General features: G+C 34.1%; 2 long non-coding RNA genes across 2 annotated transcripts; one reads left to right on the top strand and one right to left on the bottom strand.

The window, feature by feature from the left end:
• LOC126970434 (uncharacterized) lies at window positions 1-4,167 on the top strand. Its single transcript, XR_007730643.1, has 3 exons — window positions 1-114; window positions 1,287-1,431; window positions 4,001-4,167. It is a non-coding gene; the product is annotated as an uncharacterized LOC126970434 (long non-coding RNA).
• A 6,417-nt stretch (window positions 4,168-10,584) lies between these two features.
• LOC126970431 (uncharacterized) lies at window positions 10,585-12,167 on the bottom strand. Its single transcript, XR_007730640.1, has 3 exons — window positions 12,073-12,167; window positions 11,330-11,474; window positions 10,585-10,755 (listed from the first exon to the last, which is right to left on the bottom strand). It is a non-coding gene; the product is annotated as an uncharacterized LOC126970431 (long non-coding RNA).
• Window positions 12,168-21,876: the final 9,709 nt, after the last annotated feature.

Below are 21,876 nucleotides of genomic sequence, written 5' to 3' on the forward strand. Positions count from 1 at the left end.
TTGTATTGTATTGTAGTATTGATAACATGAATATATAAATACACGCTAGCTAACACTTCAGATATCTTCCTGCAATCTACAAACTACCGTCAGACACCATGAGGGTTCTATTGTGTAAGTAACTTTTATTTCTTTTTAAATTAGCCATAAGCAAATCTTCACTCACTTAATTATCAAAGAATATTGTGTTTTGTGTCTATTAATAAGTTTTGCCAAGTCAGAAAGAATTAAAATCTGTCTTAACTCCTGCTTCGACGAAGCGGATAAAGGTCATGAAGGAAAGAGAAAGAAATATATGTATTTGCAACGAACATCGTAATATAATATATATAATATTATATTACAATTATTGATTGTAAATATAAAGTGTGGTGCGCCAAATAAAATTAAGACACAAATATATACAACATACAGTGGTGGACATATTATTCGAAACACTCATAATATGAATTTTGGAAGTTTAAAATCGACGTGCAATGTTCGTGAAAAATATATAAATCCAATTATTAATAATCATACATGAATATATACACTCAATTAAAATAAATAAAAACCTTAAACTTTAATCACAAAAATCAGTTTAAAATTTTCTATGTTTATTTTGTAACTGACCGCTTGGACGGCTAATTAAAAATAATTTAGATAAACATCCATGGTTTGTTCCATTTTTGGATTAATAACACTCCTTTCTTCGCATTTTCTACCGACTTGGCGGGAAACATCAAATGGGAATTTTGTGTACAATAAGTTTTGTTTAAAATGGGCCAAAATAAAAGTTGTGACGCTTCACCTAGAAAAATAATTATTAATTTGCATTTCGATCAAAAGTGGACGTACAGGAGAATAGCTGACCATTTGAAATGTTCTGTAAGGAAATGTTTTTAATGCTATTGGCCATTAAAGAAGACACGGAATTATCGACAACGTTCTTAGAATGACTCACCCGATACAAACATCGGCCAGAGAAGATTTGCTTATCGTGCGTGTTGCTAAACCAGATTAAAAACGAAGGTGTTTTGTCTGATGACCCCAGAAACGTCTCGTGAAAAATGGTACGCCGAAGATTAGTGGAAGCTAAATTGTTTGAGAAGGTTTCTCAAAACGAACCGCTTCTTACCAACCAACACCGAAAGAAGCGTTTACTATCGGGGAAATAAATATGTTTATTTCACCAATAGATCAAATTTGAAATTTCATATAACATTCAGTGAAATACTATTAGAATACTCATCTTATATTCTTAAGATATAACTATTATTAATATTGTTTATAATTATTCATTTCAGTGATAACTGTAGTATTGACGTGCCTAGCCTCGCTGGCCGTCGGACAATCGAATGTCAACGCATGTATCGCGGCGTGTCCTCAAAACATCGCTATTGTTTGTGGAAGAGTTGGAAAAACTATATCTGCCTACCGGAATCGTTGCTAGTAAGAAACAATTTTATTATTATTATCAACATCTGACATAACTTGTATTTTTGCTACGGGATGCAATTTTTTTTAATATACATATTTATTTAAAATATTACAAATTTATATAAATATAACAGCAAACCAAAAATCACGAAGATTTGTCCGGATTGCTAACATGAGTTGAGTACGTAATGACAATTAAAATAAGAACAGAAAAAACTTAAGTAAGTACATACACAATGTTTACAAGCAAAGCATCATTAGATCAGGTTCGCATTCAACCGGTCATCGCTGATTCATATCTCTATGCGAAAACGGGACACCGCTATCTTTCGATCGCGCTATTCCGTCGCACACGCAAAGCGATATGTCTATTCGCTCGGCCGGTGGGCGGTGACAAAGAACCCGATGTTTGACCCACTTAGAATGTAAGCTACAGGCTGTTCAAAAATTGCAAATTTAACTTATCTCTAAAAATCTTTCTGGTGATGCTAATTTTTAGAGATGGATCAATATCATTTAATAGCCGAGGAACCAAATATTGTGTTGTGCGCGAACCATAAATGTTATTGGACTTTAATGTTATTAAGTCATTATTTGTGATTTTCCTAGTGGTTATTTTATGGCAAATTTTACTTTGAATTTCATGATTGAAAAATTGTTCCTTAAGAAGACAATAATTAAATTTTGTGTGTATTGGTAAGATTTTACAGTGCCTGAAGAGATCGTAATATTCATTCGCTTTATGTTGTTCTTTTACTACTGGGGAGAATATTTCTTTAATTATCCTAATTTGAATGTTTTGTATTTTATCTAGGTAGGTCTTAAATGTTCTGCCATAGCTGGTAATACCATAACTTATAATGGAATCGGCTAGTGAGTTATATAATAATAATATTTTATATGGTATTCTACCCTTTATTAAAATTAAATTGGCTAAAAATGCTCTGAGTTTGTCACATACACTATTGATATGGGGGAGCCAGTTAAAACAACACTCGATAGCTAAACCCAAGTACGTATGATTTTCAACAGTTTCAATAGTGGGACAGCTACATATTTGTAGCTTTTGAAGAAAACACATATGGCAATGCGCCATAAGCTTCTTGTTTGTGTCATAATTAGTTTTTAGATATGGTGATCGAATATGCATCAATTTCGTTGTATCGGCATTGAGAACAAGCCTATTGTCATGGCACCATTTGTTAAGGCGGTCCTTTGACCGTTTGACTTTTCAAACTGAAGGTTCTCAAGTGCTTGTTCAATGTTTCTATCAGCGATTACAAGACAAGTGTCATCAGCGTATTGATATGATGTACAATGCTTAATATATTATTTATATCATTGACATACGCGATAAAGTGTATTGGGCCGAACACTGATCCCTGTGCTGTTCCTTCAGTAACTGATAGAACATCACTCTTGGCATCTTCTATTTTAACATAAAATGACTTATTTTTGAAATAATCCTCACATCAACTTAGGGTCGGGCCTCTGATTACAGAGTTTCCAAGTTTCGAAATCAAGCATTCATGATTTAGAGTGCGGGAGAAGTAAATAAAAAGGACAAAGACGTGTTTGCGATTACCTAAGTGACCGTTAATTTCATCACTGAACTTGAAGAGCAGCAACGAAGTACTTTTGAGTGGTTGAAATCATAAGTTTTGTCACAAATTAAATTTCGCAACCATAATATTTGACATTTGACAACCATCTATATGTAGATCCATCTTCTCGATCATCGATACCTTAGACAAAGTATGCATCCTTCTATCTTTGAGTGACGATTACCCAGACCGGTACGTGCGCGAGAACTTTCTTTACATCGGTTATCCTTTGTGGTAGTGCCATTTCAAGCTATGTGCTTTTTTTACACGCTTTATATTAGCTTCACCTGTATGTATGTTCGTTCGTAACCGACTCATTTGGGCGCGATTTTGACCCACTTTAAACGGCCAGATTTCGTTCGAACAATTATTTTTATTTCCAATTTTGTAGTGACATATTTTCTATGATAGAAATTATTGACGTACGGTTTGATAGTTCTGCTATGAAACAATTTCATTACAACAACAGGCTGCATATTTTATGAAATAATTCTTGATGTTATTATATATTATTGGCAAATTCATAAAAACATTATTTTATTTATTACATGCAGAACAACGTCTACCGGTCCAGCTAGTCTCTTATAAAATCCTCACAGTATTAATACCTTTATTTACTTACGGTGTGTATGGATGATGCAGCTACTGTACTCAATAACTTTTGTTTTGTATACAATGTAAATGTTGATTTATACGAGTGGCAATGAGTTTTTGCTACTTCTTTTCATTAGCTCAACCCTTTACGAAGTAGCAGTAGATTCAATAAGATTTTTTTTATTTTTGACATTCATAAGTGTCATTTACGTGATCTACAAGAGTAAAGTGAATGATTTGATTATACCCTATTTAGCATTTTAAAAGAAATAATAAGCAGTCTCCAGGTAATACACCAAAATCTTGAACTCGTGTATTGGTGCCTGCGGTTATTAGCTCTAATGACTATCATTTATTTAATTTTATCTTATTTCTTTTTTCAGTTTGCCTTGTTTCCACGCTACATTCGTTGCAAATTGGCCCTGCAAAGTAACTAATGATCGTAAGATACTTTAATGATCTGATCTGGAGCTACCATTAACTAAAAGCTACACTGAACGCAACAAAATATGCATGAATAAATAAAATTAATAAAAACATTTATATGAAATGTTTGTTGTTTAATTAATATGTTTTGTACTTGAAACTCAATATATTTTACCCTTCAAAACAAAAAAAAGAAAGAAAGAAAGAAAGAAAGAAAGAACGAAAAATCTTTAATCCTTAGATCTTGTGAATGGGAGTTTGAAAATGAGAACAGAGGGCCTACCATACCTACCTACTAAGCTAGAGGTCCCGGGTTCGAATCCCGGTAGGTGCAAGCATTTATATGATGAATATAGATGTTTGTTTCCGAGTCATGGATGTTTAAATGTATTTATGTATGTTTAAATGTATGTTTATATGAATATATGTATGTTTAAGTAAGTATATTGTATTAAATATATCATTGTCTTGTAACCCATAACACAGGCTATTTATGCTTAACCTAGGGCAAGATAATTTGTGTAAAAAGTGTGTCAATATTATTATTACCATCAACTTTTAATAAGCGATGCGAATCCGATGCAGTTCAGTTTAGGTACACAAACTGAATCACTAAAATTCGTACCATGAAGTGCTTTTTACTGAATGGCGTTTGGATCGCTTATGAACGAAATAAAATTGCGTTTCGAAACCTAAAATGATATGATTTTAGCGGTTTTTTTGCGTAGAAAATACTAAAAATACATTTTAAGATTGCGCAATTGCGTCAAATTATAAACCATTAAGCCCTTTTTCATACTTATTAAATAATAGTAATATAAATAAATATAGTTCTTTGAATTACAAATTAAATGTTTGCTTATGTGTTTTCGTAAAACGCACCTCCATTGATGTTTGATTTGACAGGACCATAGAGTACATTTTTTTTAATTCGTTCTTGCGAACAGGCTAAAGCCCGGGCCCTTACTGCCTCGTCTTTAGAATTTTCATGTATGGTATTTATTTTCAGTATTTTGTTTTACAAAAAAGTCCAATAAAGTATTCTCATCTCATCTTTAATCAACAAAATTTTTCTTTTTTATGTTTTCACTATTTTTTAAAAGTCATTAACAACACGATTCACTTTCCTCTTAGGAAGTAGCAACTTTTTTCAAATCAGTCACCTTGACAAATAAGCTATGCAGTTTAGGTTGAAATAACACATCATGGTACGAATGAATGAACGAACTAAATCAGTTTGGGATTCAGTTGATATCATTTTTGACATTCAATTGACATCATTGCGATTTAATCAGTTGATTTGACGTCAACCTAAATTAGATAGCTGTAATCACGTTGTGGTACGAAATAGCAATGCAGTTCATTTTAGGTTGTCAATTGAATCGCAATAAGAGTTCATGGTAGGCCCGCAGGCCAACAAAAGTGAGGCAGGCGAGAAACGTTGGTAAAAAAAAGATCGCTTTTTTTTCTCAGCTCCCATCTGCACAATTCCACTTGAAGGTCAAAAGAGGTGGCATTCTACCATTTGTTAACCAGTCTGTTAAAAAAAGTTCGCAAAAATCCGCGTTCTCCTACATCATGACAACGCTTCTTCACACACGGCCAACAAAACTAAGTGATGATAAGCTTCCGAAAAAGTACAACTCATCGCCCATCCTGCACATAGCCCCGACCTAGCACCCTGTGATTACTGTATTTTCCCCAAAATCAAAGATTTGATGAGAGGTTTCACTTTTACCAATTCCGAAGAGGCGATTGATAGCGTTCAATCAGCATGTAGAACATGCCTTTTGTGGTCCTCCTGTTTTAAAAAACGGTTCAATCGCATGTAAAAATATTTAAAATATAAAGGAGAGTATTTTGAAAAGCAATAAACATAATATTTAGGTTATTGTTTTGTGGTGATTGTTGTTTTTTAAATTACTCAAAACCTTTAGTGTGACCTACGTATGCATCTTATGAAGTCTACTAGAATTAGTTACAAGAAATCCTTTATTCTAGTGTTATAATAATGAAAGTCACTCTTAGTAAAGAGCAAATAGGTGACGATTTTGTGAACGTATATTAGATTTTCATAAATGTACTGACAATGAAGAAGCATACTATTTATTTCTTTAAATTTTTCTTTGAGTGACTGTCTATAACCAAGCTAAAATATTATGTTAAAAATAAATAAACAAAAAATCTCGGCTTTTATCGCCATATTACATACAACTACAACGGACCACTACACTACATTTTTATGCCTGTCTAAAATTAAACATTTTATGAGAGCCAATAAGATAAAAAGTACAATAGACTATGAAAAGGCTCGAAATTATTTACAAGACTTAGGATTACTTGAATTATTTAACTGCACTGATCCGAATGTGTTGAGTGAGCAGCTACTGCAAAAATTATCAGATTCTATAAAAAATAATATTGTAACAGTAAAAATACCAAAGAGCAAACGAATTATTAAGCCGTGGATTACTCCCGGTATTCTTAGATGTATAAATAACAGAAATAAATTACAAATGCAGTCAAAACATGATCCTCATAACGAAATATTAAAAATAACATATAGTAGATACAGAAACTATGTAAATAAATTAATAAAAAAACTAAAAAGGCAATACGAAAGAGATCTCATTGCAAAATCTGTCGCTAACAATAAATTACTCTGGAGAAATATAAAAAACATCACATACTCAAGTAAAACTAAATCTAAGAGCACAGAGTTACTAAACACAAAATCTTCACCTTATGAATCAGCAAATTTCGTAAACAAGTTCTTTGCAGACATTGGTAAGCAACTTGCAGAACATATAGATCCTACGCCATTGCACATTTTCAATAATCTAATTAATAATACAGTCACTCAATTAAACTCTTTCGTACTTCTTGAAACAGACCTTAACGAAGAAGATATTGTGTTAAAGAGTCTTAAAACGAACAGTGCTCCTGGGTGGGATGGGATCCCAACTAAGTATTTAAAGTATGTAAAGAATGATATTGTACCAATTATAACCCATCTTGCAAATCTTTGCTTTAGTAAGGGAATCTTCCCCTCCTCCTTAAAACAGTCAATTATTACCCCAGTATACAAGAATGGGGACAGAAATGACGTTAATAATTACAGACCTATATCTATCTTGCCTTGCATTTCTAAAATTTTAGAAAAGCTAATAAATTCTCGCCTTCTTAACTTTCTTAACAGATTTAAAATAATAACTCCCTCGCAATTTGGATTCAGAAAAGGTATATCCACAGAAGACGCTGTAACTGCGCTATCTTCATTAGTAACCGAACATCTTGATCAAAATTCAAAGTGTATAACAGTATTTCTAGACTTAAAAAAAGCCTTTGACACGGTTTCTGTCCCTATTCTTGTGAACAAGCTGGAAAATATTGGAATCAGAGGTATGCCTTTAAATCTTTTTAAAGATTATCTTTCTCAAAGAAAACAAAAAGTAAAATTAGAACAGTATTCCAGCGAAGCTACAGAGGTAACATATGGTGTACCTCAGGGCAGCATATTAGGCCCTACTTTATTCCTAATATATATAAACGAACTGTGCAATCTTACAATAGATAATGCTAAAATTTTTTCGTACGCTGATGATACAGCCGTTGTCTTTTCTGGAAGTACCTGGGCAGACGTAAAAAATAGCGCTGAAAAAGGAATGGCTCAAATATCTGCTTGGCTGAAGTCTAATTTACTATCATTAAATACTTCTAAAACAAATTATATATGCTTCAGTATTTATAATAATAATCAGCCCGATGGCAACTTTAATCTGAAAGTTCATAACTGTAAACTTAGCAAACATAATAACTGTAACTGTCCCCAAATCAATAAAGTAGATAATTTCAAATATCTAGGAGTCATACTTGATCAGAGGCTCTCCTGGTACCCTCACCTTGAGCAACTGGCTGAAAGAGTCAGAAAATTAATATGGGTTTTTCGCTCGCTGAGGTACGTGGTCCCAAGGAATGACAAATCTGAGAACGATAGTGATTCCTCTAACACTCTGCTAAAGAGAATATATACTGCACTAGTTGAATCCATCCTAACCTAATGCATTCCAGTGTGGGGAGGTGCTGCAAAAATAAAGTTTTTAGACATTGAGCTCTCGCAACGAGCATTGATTAAGGCCATGTATTTCAAACGTTACAGATATTCTACAGAACAACTTTACCTTGAGTGCGGTTTACTCTCTGTGAGGAAACTGTTTCTGAAACATGTTTTAATCAAAAAACATAAAGAAGTACCATATCTCGTAAATAATAAACAAAGTAGGAGGCAACCTAACGTAACTAAAGTCCCTCGAACAAAAACAAAGTTTGCTAGCGCACAATACAATAGTCTCTCAGCTCAAATTTACAATAAAATAAATAAAAAACTACATATCCACTCAAAACAATATAACGATTGTAAAAAAATCGTAGAGAAGTGGTTAAAGTCTCTCGACTATGAGGCAACGGAGATTTTACTTAAACAACTTAAATAATGTACAGAGTATAATAACTTATCCAATGTTTACATAGATCAGACAGAAAATATTCCACACGCACTTAACATATATACACGCACACAACACTCACAAAAACACACAGTATCGCACGCACACACACACTCACACATAGTTACACATATTTATCATTTATGTTTATAATAATAAAAAGTGACTTACATGTTCGATAAGAATTAAAAATCGTAATTGTAAATCTTTGTCGCTGTAATTGTTAAGGTGTTCAAAAGTAACTTTCCAAATATTTAAATTGTTAATTTATATTCATTTCATAACCTTTTTAAATTTATATTTATTTCATAACTTTATTTTTATTTCACCACCATGTCAATAAAACTTTTGTTAAATATAACACATTGCTGAATTGGAAGAGCGGAGACACCTGGTACAGGCATTATTTGCTTAAAAGGTGACTCCGGCCACTAGCTGCTGTAAACTATGATTTTAAGAGAAATAAATTATTATTATTATTATTATTATTAAGCTGATATATAGCACGAACAGCTCTCTTTTGCAGAGCAAACACTATATCAATGTCAGCAGAATGACCTCACAGTAAAATACTGTACGTTAAGATGCTGTGAAAATTACTGAAGTATATTAATCTAGCGGTCGTAACATTCGTGTACTATCCAATCTTTCTAACGGCTTCCAGTCTCCGAAGGCCTACCATCAACTTTTGCTAAGCGATTCAATTCCGATGCAGTTCACTTTAGGTACCTATACTGAATCGCTAAGATTCAGTTTGAATCGCTTAAGGAAGAATGAACGAAAAAAAAATTGTCTGTGGTCCGCGGTGTGAGACCTGGGATGACGCTGTACAGTTGTTGCATAAGTTTGTCTCTCTTAGTCTGCGGGTACGAAACTTGCGACGGCCGGAGCGACGGCGGGGCGGGGCGGTGCGGCGCGGGGCGATGAGTTAGCGGTGTCTTGCGTGTGCCCGAAACAAACTTCAACACGTAGTGTTGTGATAAACATGAATTCACGCCGAAGAGAACTATTGCAGCCCAGTCTCCTATGAGAGAATTTTTATTACCTAGAGATGGTGTTCATCCAATAAATCAACGACGATGCAGTTTGGGAGAATTTTCTACACTTTATTACGAGCTACATTGTCATTCAAGAAAGTTCTACAATAGAATGAGTATGGAGACATTCTATTATGTTTTAGAGAAAACTACCGTTTATTACTGTGATAAAAATGCAACACTGTACCCGCGCGAGCGACGAAATCAAACTAGTTAGTTTGTTCTCGTCGCTCCGCGCCGCCACCGCTCTACCGCCGCCCGTGCATCGCCCCGCTCCGCCGTCACGGACGTGCGGATATTGATGACAAGGTAAACAATGCACTCTTAATGATAGTGGGTTGGTTTGACACGAATAATCTGCACTTAAACAGTAAAAAAACAAAGTATTTATAGTTCCTTATATCAAACACAGCGAAGATACAAGTACGTACTTGTAAATAACCAGCGATTGGATCTTGTGGACACTACGGTCTTCTTCACGGTAGATAAAAAGCTTCAGTAGCATCCACATATTGCCCAACTAGCAGATAGGCTCAGCTCTGCGGCATGCATCGAATAGAAATATTAGAGAGTTCACTAATGTTGCGACCGCTAGATTAGGATACTTCAGTAATTTTCGCAGCATCATTACGTACGGTATCTTAGTGTGGGGTCATACTGCTGATATTGATATAGTGTTCGCTGTGGAAAATAGAGCTGTTCGTGCTATATATCAACTTGGTAATAGAGTCAGTCACTCAAAGAAAAATTTAAAGGAATAAATATTATGACTGTTCATTGTCAGAATATTTATGAATATTTTATATACGTTTGCAAAAGGTCATTTTACCGAAATATATTTTATTTTATACACACTTTGAATGTAAATCTATCTAAAAATGTATTACTAATTATTATTACCTATGAATAATTTGATTGAATATTCCGAATAAGAGATGGATAAAATATATTGAACCTAATAAGTTTCAAGTTCAAAACATATAAATTAAACAACAACCATTTCATATACTTAAATCATTTTATTTATTAAATGTCTTCAGGCGTATTTTGTTGCGTTCAGTGTAGCTATTAGTTAGTAGAGGTTCCAGACCAGATCATTAAAGTATCTTACGATCATTGGTTACTTTGCAGGGCCAATTGGCAACGAATGTAGCATGGAAACAAGGCAAACTGAAAAATAAGAGAAGGTGAAATTAAATAAATGTTCAAAGAAGAATCATATAACCTGATAACCGTAATGACCTCAACACAAGTGAAAGATATCTTTAAGCTTCTTTTGGGGATGGCTTATTATATATTTCCAATAAAAATGTTAAGCATTTTGGGATATATTGATAGGATAAAATCTTTTAAAAAATACCGACTTTCAACAATATACATTTTCTACATTTTGAAGTTGGGTTTAAATATAATAATGACATACAATACTTAATTAAATATAGTATTAGGATAACATTAACACCAGCTTCAAAAAACTTTAGTAAAGTGCTGTATTATAATTATGTATGATAGACAAGTACTGGTGATCATTTATAATTAATAATTTCGATCTGTATGCAATATGATCATGCTGGTTAGGATACACGCACACATACATACATAGCGTATAAAATACACACGCTTTGATAATATGCTTTAAAAGAAAAAAATATATAAGATACGCAGTTCACTAAGTTATTTGCATAATGTAGCAAAATTGCAAGTTATGTCAGATGTTGATGATAATAATAAAATTGTTTCTTACTAGCAACGATTCCGGTAGGCAGATACAGTTTTTCCAACTCTTCCACAAACAATAGCGATGTTTTGAGGACACGCCGCGATACATGCGTTGACGTCCGATTGTCCGACGGCCAGCGAGGCTAGGCACGTCAATACTACAGTTATCACTGAAATGAATAAAGATGAATAATATTAATAATTGCTATATCTTTAGAATGTTATCTATCTTTTTGCTCGTGTAAAGTCTACTACATAAATCAAATGTACGAAGTTTTTGATAATTTGGCCTATTCTCAATTCGTACCAAATAATGGTAGTTGATATTCGTCCAATTAGACAATCAGCATCATGCTGAACTGTGACCAATTTGTGACAGTCACTTTATATATATATTATGTTGTATATCACTATATTTGACTTAATTTTATTTGTTTATTTATTGTAATATATTATTATGTAACCGTATTCGTTGCAAATAAATACATATATTTCTTCTTTCCTTTATAGAATTTTTTAGGAGATGGTAAAAATAAGTAAATAACGTATGATTTTACATTACAAATAAGAAATGTTGTAAGTTTCAGTACAAAACAGCAATTCCGTACTTTAAATTTTGTCGAATCAGTATCTAGTTAAGACAGATTTTAAATCTCTCAGACTTGGCAAAACTTGATAAAAGTCACAATAGACGATTTAGTTTCATTGAAAATAAAGTGAGTGTAGATTTGCTTACGGCTAATATAAAAAGAAATGAAGCTAACTCACACAATATAACCCTCATGGTGGCAGGCCGTAGTTTGTAGATTGCAGTAAGATATCTGATGTATTAGCTGGCGTGTATTTATATATAAATGTTATCAAAAAACCTTATTAATATGTAAATGAGTGAACTTATTATGTACTAGTCCAAATGTAGAACTAGGCAGATACGAATGTACCCAGTCCTTTAAGGAAAGTTCTAAATACCAAATTGGCATTTTCATGTAAGCCATTATCCGATTGATGTGATTGTACTTGAGGTTAAACTCATCCGAGATGCATGGTGTTCATACACACTGCTTTTTTCAAGGAATTTGCTCCAGTGGACAATCGAACTTGTTACAGTAGCGTTTCAGGTTACATTTACATATTTTAACCCCAAACCGAGGCCGGCTCGGGTGTCTTCGGGTGTTTATCAACTGATCACATCCCCTATGCTGCGTAGTAATTATGTATTTGTTTTACATTCCATTTAAAAGTATTCTTAACTATCTCTTATGCAATATTAATTGTAATTGTTACATTTCATTCATTGGGTTGATACCCTACTAAACTTTTTATGAAACCATCAGGTTAGATAAAAAGCTTCAGTAGGGTCCACATCTTGCCTAACTCTGCTAGTTGTTTTGTTACTCCGATAGACTTAGCTTTGCGGCTTAAGCCGTTATAAAGATTAGAGAGTAGCGACCGCTAGATTAGTGTTCTTTAGTTATTTTCATAGCATCACGACGTACGGTATCTTTTTGTGTGGTCATGCTCCTACCATTGATAAAGTGTTTGCTCTGCAATAGAGCTGTTCGTGCTATACATCAGTTTGGGTATAGACAGTCTCTCAAAGAAAAATTTTAAGAAATAAATATTATGACTGTTCATTGTCAGTACATTTATGAAATTCTAATATACGTGCACAAAAATTGTCACCTTTTTGCTGTTAACAGTGATTATGATAACACTAGAAATAAGAGGTTGCTTGTAACTAATTCTAGTCGACTTCATAAGATACATTATAGCTTTAAGGGTAAATGTATACACTTTTATAATAAAGTCCTAGTCACTGTTCAGGCATTATCTATAAATAAATTTAAATGTTTAATTAAAAAATGGCTCTGTCGTAAATCCTACTACTCCACACCTGAATATCTAAGTGATCCTACAGCCTGGGACTAGATTATGATTATTTTATTGCAATAGCAATGACAGTACAATATTGTATATTTGATTAAAAAGAGCGCAAAAAAAAGAATGTTGGGAGAGTTTCTCCCCTTCTTCTCTCTCAGAGCGCCATTTATTCCGAAGCGGTAGTTGTGTTTTGTATTAATATACTCACAATTAGAAAGGACATCAAAAATAATTCTGAAGAAATCAATTTTGAGAAGAAATGCCTGTATGCCTTTATTTCTCTGAGAAAACCAAACATTTGATAACCATATCATGAGCGTTCGTAGTCATGTCTTATTATTTAAAAAATCATCTAAAACAGCTCAATTAGTGGATCATAATAACAAGTGAACCCTTTCTCATACGTCCTACTATCGTTAAGATGACAATGTCGCAAGAAAATTTAATTTTAGCATAAGTTGTCAACAGGACGGATCCCATGTGCCGTATTCAATAGCAAAGCAGACTCGGACCAAACCACTGATGTAACGAGTTTGATAGGTGTGAATTATAGCTTCAAATTGATGGACAGCGTCACTTCGATAACAATTGGTTAAATACAAATTAGACTTGTCCGCTGACATTACCGTAACATGAAGGAATCGATTTACTTTTTGTAGATGATTATTAAACCATCATGTATTGATAAAACAATTAATTATTTCCAACTTCTTTGTTGTTATCAACATATAATTAAACTACGTAAATAATTATCAATACTATTTTATGTTTGAATTTTGAACAAAAGATATTATTCACTATTTTTGCATATCTATTTAATTTTTTTAATATATTTATAATTATTGCCCTAACGGATTTGAGCTTTTAATTGCTCTTATTACAAATATATGTGATGTTCATAATTTATTCTAACCTTATCGAAAAAAGTCGAATTTTAAGTAGAGTTATTTAGTATTTCATTATGATAGATGGCTTCGTCATACTCGCTTCAATGTCATTTCTAGTGGCAGTGTTGTGGGGCGGGTCGTTCCTTTCACTATGAGGGACGACCGTAAAACCTTCAAATATTCCCAATTTAACCTTGGCGCTTTGAACAATATAAACTTTTTAATGTAACAATATGATTATTTGTAACATTTGACATAGAATTGACAGAATGCGTTTTCTTTGGGATTTTATGACCTGGTAATTAAGACCTTTAAGTCAAGTCTTTTTTTTTATCTAAATATGTTTACTTTTCATTTCACAGTTCACTTAATGTATTCTTAATATATTTATATAATGGTTTATAACTTCTTTTGTCTCTTAGTAAGTGATCAAGAGTAGGTGGCCGGGATGAAGTATCACATAAAATTTTGGAGTCACTGATTTCACTAGCCAGCACAAGTCTGTCAATCAGAAAATCGACAACAGGTTAAGGTTCAATTCCCATATTGATGCAATTACTAAAGAAAGCTTTCAGAGTTTAGGCTTTGTGTTACGCAACTCCAAGCCCTTTAAAAGACCCACAGCAAAAATCACCATTTATAATGCTCTAGTGCGGAACACTTTAGAATATTGTACGGTCGTTTGGAACTCGCATTACGATGTATATAACAAACGCTTAGAATCAGTTCAGAAGAGGTTTAATCATAATAATCTAGCGAAAAAAATTCCTTCTTATACAGGTAGACTGCAGTATTTCCACCTTAACTCACTTAAGTCCCGTAGAATATTGCTCAACAGTATGTTCCTTAAATTTCCACATATCTTATGTCGAAACTAAACCTCACTTGTTCCAAAAACTCAACCGCGAGTGTGTAAGAAATATAATCCATTTCTCTGTAATTATGCAGGATCTAATTTAGGCTATTTCTCTCCCTTGAATAGAATTACCAGGGAATATAATAGTCATCACGATGAAGTCAACATATTTGACCACAACTTACATAAATTTAAAAGATATATTAAAACGGTTCTTTCAAGGGAGGGATGACCTCAATCGTTATTTTTCGATAATATTTTGTGTAAATTTATATTAAGATTGTATTCGTAGATATATAATATATTATAGTTCTTATTTTATTTTGTGGCTTAATTTAATTTAATTGAATAACATGTCATTTTTGCCTATAATTGAGGCATCACTTACCATGTGAATAAATAAATAAATAATGTTTGGCAGTCGAAAATAAGGTGGTCCATAGTTCATTTGAATTGCAATGTGGGCAAATTTTATTCTCAACAATACCAAATCTTGCAAACAGAATGCAAACTGCAATTATCATCAAAGAGGATGTAAAAAATTTAATATCGTTTATAAAGATGTTTCGGTCGGAGTTATTTTATTGTTAAAATATATGTGAAACAATTAATTTATTATTTCTTACAAATGGACGTAAGAGAACTGAATTTCTTATGGCAAATCACGTTTAATTCAAAGCCATCACGCCTAATATTAAAAAAATCAAATTTAATATGGAGCTTTGGTAAGTTTGTACAGACTAACATACACTTTACTAATATTACAAGTGATATACTTGGTTATAAAGAAGAGTACATTAGTTTCCTTTAATTTGCAGTTGAATTTTCGATTTTGCAAATATCAGCAAATAGAAGTACATAGCTTACATAATTTTTACGTCTAGATAGAGTCTCTTATAATATTCCAAAATGCCACCGCTCGATTCTGCAGGTAAATGTTTTCTCTATTAAACTTATTTTAAATGAACGTTTATGGAGTAAGCATGCCATCCATGTCCATATCCGTAATATTATAAGCAGGTCGCTCGGAATGGGAGGTGAAAGAATAATCATTTATATGAATGAACATCTCACTTAGACTAACAAAGAATTACTAAAATGCTTCCGTACAGCTGCCACAACGGCATCCTTAGTGGATCGTTGCCTGAACCCAAATTTTCCCATTTTCCCCAAATCTGACGATTGAACCGAACAACGATGATGCGTGGGACCTGCGCCCCGGGTCGGCGAGCCTGCACCTGGTGTGCAAACTCGATAAAATAAATAGATATGCAAAATAGGGTATTATATCTTTTGTTCAAAATTGAAATATAATATAGTATTGATATTAATTTTTTACCTTGTTTGATTACATATTGTGATAACAACATACAGGTTGGAAATAATTAATTGTGTTATCAATACATGATTATTTAATAATCATCTACAAAAAGTAAATCGATTCCTTCATGTAACGGTAATGTCAGCAGACAAGTCTATCATGTATTTAACTAATTGTTATCGTAGTAACATCGTCTATCAAATTGAAACTATCATCCACAACCAATGACGTTCTATACATATACCAGGGCGGTACTGAAAATTTCGGGAATCAAGGAAGTGACACAACATTACTATTTAAAAATGTATTTATTGCTTTTCGAAGTATTCTCCGCGAGATTTGATACATTTTTCCATACGATGGAACCAATCATTGAAGCAACCATTCCATTCGGAAGTTGGGGTCTCCAAAATGGCCGTTTTGTAGGCGTCCACAGCTTCTTCAGATGATGAAAATCTCTGATCACGCAATTTATTCTTTATTTTAGGGAAAGTATAGATATCATTAGGGCTTAGGTCGGGGCTGTACGGCGGATGGTCTAATAATTCTATGTTTTCTTGCTCTTAAAACTCTTTTGTTCTGTGCGCGGTGTGAGAACTCGCATTATCGTGATGGAGGATGATGCGGCGGTTGCAGTTCTCTTTACGGAGTTCAGAAACGACCTGTGGCAAACAAATGCTAGCATACCATTCGTGGCCACCATTTTTTTTGCAACACTCCGTGAACGAACAATTTTTGTTGCCTTTAACTCATTTTCGAACACCCAAACTCGTGACTCGTTTTTTGTTTCGCGTTCGTAAGCGTATATCCAGGATTCGTCACCTGATACGATGTTGTATAGAGCATTTGAGGATCTGCGTGGAATCTTTCGAGAGTTCTGACGCACCAAGTAACGCGACCCGTTTTTTGCTCTTCACAGAGCAAATGCGGTATCCATCGGGAAAACAACTTTTTTACACCTAATTGTTCATGCAAGATTATTTGTATTTGACTCATGCCAATGTCTAAAGTTGCCTGAATTTCGCGGTATGTCACATGTCGATCTTCCTCAATCATCAACGTTTTCTTTGGTGACTGCAGTTTTTGGACGACCAAGCGACAAGAATTGTGACAAGACCGAGAATCTTTTTTTAAATAAATAAATGGTATTCGATTTTTAAAAACAAGTATTTTTCATTTTAAAAGATTTTAATATGACAGGAACAGTGGAAATATTCCATTCCCGATACTTTTAGTGCAGCCTATGTAGATAATTCACGTCATACAAAAACATAGCCGAAATATGGCACATGCCTTAAATGACACCATAATGAACTTCAACTGCCATATCTATATATTTCTACGTTTACTTCAATTGTTTAAAATATTATTGGTCAATAGACAGCAATGATAATATTTTTTTAGTTTAGCTGCGTATTTTGAATTTAGAACCTGATTTGTACAGTACCTGAGTTGACATCAGTGGAGTAGCAGTTTGGTATTTTTTTTAAACTGACGAAAAAAAATTTTAACAAACAACAACCGACTTAAACCACACTATTCCAAAACAGTAGATATAATATTCACTAAAAAGTATTCAACAATTTCGTATTTTTATACAATCTAATTATTTAATCTAAGTAGTCTAATCTTGTTACGATTATTACTTAACCTAACCAAACATAAAAAACATACCGATGAATTGAGAACCTCTTCCTTTTTTGAAGTCTGAAGGGTTGCTATAAGTTTAACGTTTGTCAGTCCGTTCTTATTTTCAGATCAAGATATGTTTAGTCGGAGGTTTTTACGTATGAACGTCATAACGCTCTAAATGAATTTGGATCTTATAAGTTAAGAAGGTAACCTATAATGGGAGAAACAACCACTCAAATAAAATAGTTTTATCTACATGAAACAATTCGGTAAACTGGTTATTACAATTAAGTTCTCTGAAATAAATTTCATTTGTTCAAATATGTCTTTATGAGTAGACATCTTTTCCAGGGTTCCATCTTTTTGACATATATAATGTATGTACATCAACATCAACGTATGACAGCTTTTGTCAAATTATAAATGTGGCTAAATTGGACTTTTGTGTTTGCGTAAATTTGACTATATTGGTTTTCGAAAGATATTTCAATTTTGAGTATGAATTTTTAAACACTTAAATCCTTTAGTACATAGATATAAATCAGCCTTAAGGAAATGAATCAAGCAAATGACTTATTTGGTTTGTAAAATTCTTCAATACTCTCTCTTGCTACCAACTGGCGTCATTTTTCTTTTACCGGAAAATCCGTGTACGGAAAAGCTGAAAAAGATAAGCTTTTACAGATTTGCGGTATAAATAAATATCAATTATTGCTAGGTAATGATATGTCTTTGATAACATGTAAATAACACTAGTTTGTTCACATTGTAACTTTCTGGACACAAAATATAAAATGACAAATTCACTGCTACTAGTTACTAGACACGGGACCTTAAAGAAAAGAGCGACTCTATAGTTATCATTTCTTGCTGTTTGCTGATGACGTCCTTTTATCTGTCTCCTTCTGACAAGCGGGAGAGAAAGGGATGTGAATACTTGTCAATAATTGTAACATATTTCATGAAAATATATTTGTTTTACTAAATTATTCACACTTTTTGCCAGGACATCTTATATAAGTAAAATAAACTTTCCGGCGGTAAGTCACACCATCTTTTTTTTGCGTCGATAACCTATTATTTGAGCACATTTTTATAGCACACTTAGACTTGGTAATTGAAATACAGTTGACATAAGACTAAGGAGAAAAGTGTGCTTACATTGTCTTCAAGCACACTTCTGCCGTGGATGCTGTTTAAATTGATGTGGATTCCCCTGATGTTGCAAAAGTCAACATTAAGTGTGGAGCGGGATGCTGTACTGGTTACTGCCTCGTTTGGCCTCGGCCATGCGAGGTACAGTCCCTCCGCAGAATACGAGGGGTAGCCCGAACGAGAATGCTCAGGGGAGAGTTTCTCCGGTACTGGTAGAGTCGGTACCCTCCTGTGATAGTATATTTTTTGCACCGCTTTCATAATCCTGTTGTTTTAGCTTCCGGTCCTCGACACTAACCTATGCGAAAAATGGTGGAAAAAAAAACCAAAAAAAATAAAACCTAAACCTAAAACACTTGGCCGCTACTTCCCGCCGGTCGAGTCTGGCCGGAATGTGCTGGCTCTCCCACTTCTAAAAAACCCTTAGTCGCCTCTTACGATACCCTTGGGCCTGTAACTCCCATATCCTTCTTCCCAATTGGAAAAGATCTTGCGTTTATCGGTATCTATCGCTCCCCATCATATTCCAATATAGACAACTTCATAAATTCTCTTACAACTGTAGTCTCCAGCTTAGATACGTTTCGAAATATTACCTTAATGGGGGATATAAATATAGACATTAAGATGATGTTGATGTTCGGATTACTACCTGACATCTACGGCTGCTCTAGGTTTGTTACTAGCCCACACATTCCCTACTAGAATAAACAATTGCTTAGACCACATGCTTCTGAAATCGAACCTCACTTCTAAAGCTATATTCCCTTTGTCTTGTAGTCTTTGATTCCCCTGTTACGGATCATCTTCCTATTATTCTATGTATCGACCGTGATCAATTACATCATGGTGATAATTCCAACAGGACTAGAACTAGCGTAGACTAAGAAGGTGTTCGGAAGGCACTCGATAAAACCGATTTCTCCTCTGTCATGTCTACTATGGACGCAGATTTGGCAGCTAAACGACTAACTTCTATAATTACCAACACTATGACCCTTTTTACAACTATAAAAGTCACTTCTCGAAAAAGCCATAACATAAAGCCCTGGATAACTCCAGGTCTACTCCGATGTATGATGTACGATACAAATTACATAAAAAATTATATCAAAACCCTACCAATCACATTCTTGACACAACTTATAAAAGATACCGTAATTTTCTCAGTAACCGGTTGCATAAACTGAAATGTGAATTTAAAAAAAATGAGTTCATGAAAGCACATAAAAATCCAAAAGCAATGTTCAACTCGGAAACCAGAGTCCTCACAGGCTCTCCTTACTGTACACGATGATCCTCATATTGCAGTTAATGCAGTTTATAAGCCCTTTGTGAGTTTATCTAAAAATCTAGCAGCTAAGATTGTTCCTAATAACACAATAATAGAGTCATTGACAAACTCCACTCAACCCAACTCCCTTGTTCTCCTTTAATTGGTACTGATGAAGTTGAACGTATAATTTGTGGACTACGAGACGACTCTGCTTCGGGTTGGGACCGCATTACACCCTTAGTAATGAAACCGACCAAAAAAGGCCTAATACCTCCGATCACACATATCTGCAACATTTCCATCTCTACGGGTGTGTTTCCCGAGGTAATGAAAAGAGCCTTATTCAGTCCCATTTATAAACAAGGGGATAAAGGGGACGTATCTAATTATAGGCCGATTTCGGTTCTACCAGTCCTGTCGAAGGTCCTGGAAAGAATATTGAACAACCACCTTGTTAAATTTCTAAATAAATATGACATAATAGCTAAAAATGAATTCGGGTTCAGAACCGGTATATCTTCAGAAGTTGCGACCACAAATCTTATTAGTAATGTAGTGAGTAAACTTGATGATAAATTAAAATGTTTTGCCATCTTCCTAGATCTCTTCAAAGCCTTTGACACGGTATCCATTCCGACCTTAATCACTAAGTTAGAGCGTTATGGAATTCGAAGTCAGGCTTTGTTAATTTTCCAGAGTTATCTTTTGAATCGGAAACAGAGTGTGAAAATAGACAAGCATATCAGTGACACGGAGTTAATTGACTACGGTGTCCCGCAGGGCAGTATTCTGGGACCTACACTTTTCCAGCTGTATGTCAACGATCTGTGCAAACTAAACATACCATACTGCAGTATATATGCCTATGCAGATGACACTGCACTCGTTGTGCATGGTAATGACTGGAGTAGTGCCCAACAGCACGCCCAACAAGTGGTTAACATCGTGGCTGACTGGCTTGCAACTAATTTACTCACATTAAATATCCGAAAATCACAAATTCTTCCTTTTCCCTTAACATCTGCTTCCTCGGTTCCACTTGAAAACTCAAATATCATCATACATACTTGTCATTCAATAACACCCACCTGTAACTGCCCCTCTCTCAATATTGTCTCTAGCGTAAAGTACCTCGGCATCAACATAGACTCTAAACTAAAATGGCATACACAAATAGAAGCGTTAAAAGTGAGGCTGCGGAAATTAATATACATATTTAAGACGTTACGACACGTGACTGATCCTAATACGGTGAAAACTGTATACCTTGCCCTATGCCAATCACTATTGACCTATTGTATCCCTGTTTGGGGTGGAGCCCGCGTAACAATTATGTTAAGTCTAGAAAGGGCTCAAAGAGGTATCCTAAAGATAATGCTTTACAAACCTATCCAATATTCTACCAACCTACTTTACTCAGAATGCCAAGTTTTAACGGTCCGGCAACTATATTTTCTTCGGAGTATATTAAGAAAACATGCGACCCTACCCCTCAACGTAACTGTTCTTGGACGATGCCGCACCCAAATATGTTCCATAATAAAATGTAAAACGGCCTTCGTGA

The sequence above is a fragment of the Leptidea sinapis genome, chromosome 21 (assembly GCF_905404315.1).
Source record: "Leptidea sinapis chromosome 21, ilLepSina1.1, whole genome shotgun sequence".
NCBI lineage: Eukaryota > Metazoa > Arthropoda > Insecta > Lepidoptera > Pieridae > Leptidea > Leptidea sinapis.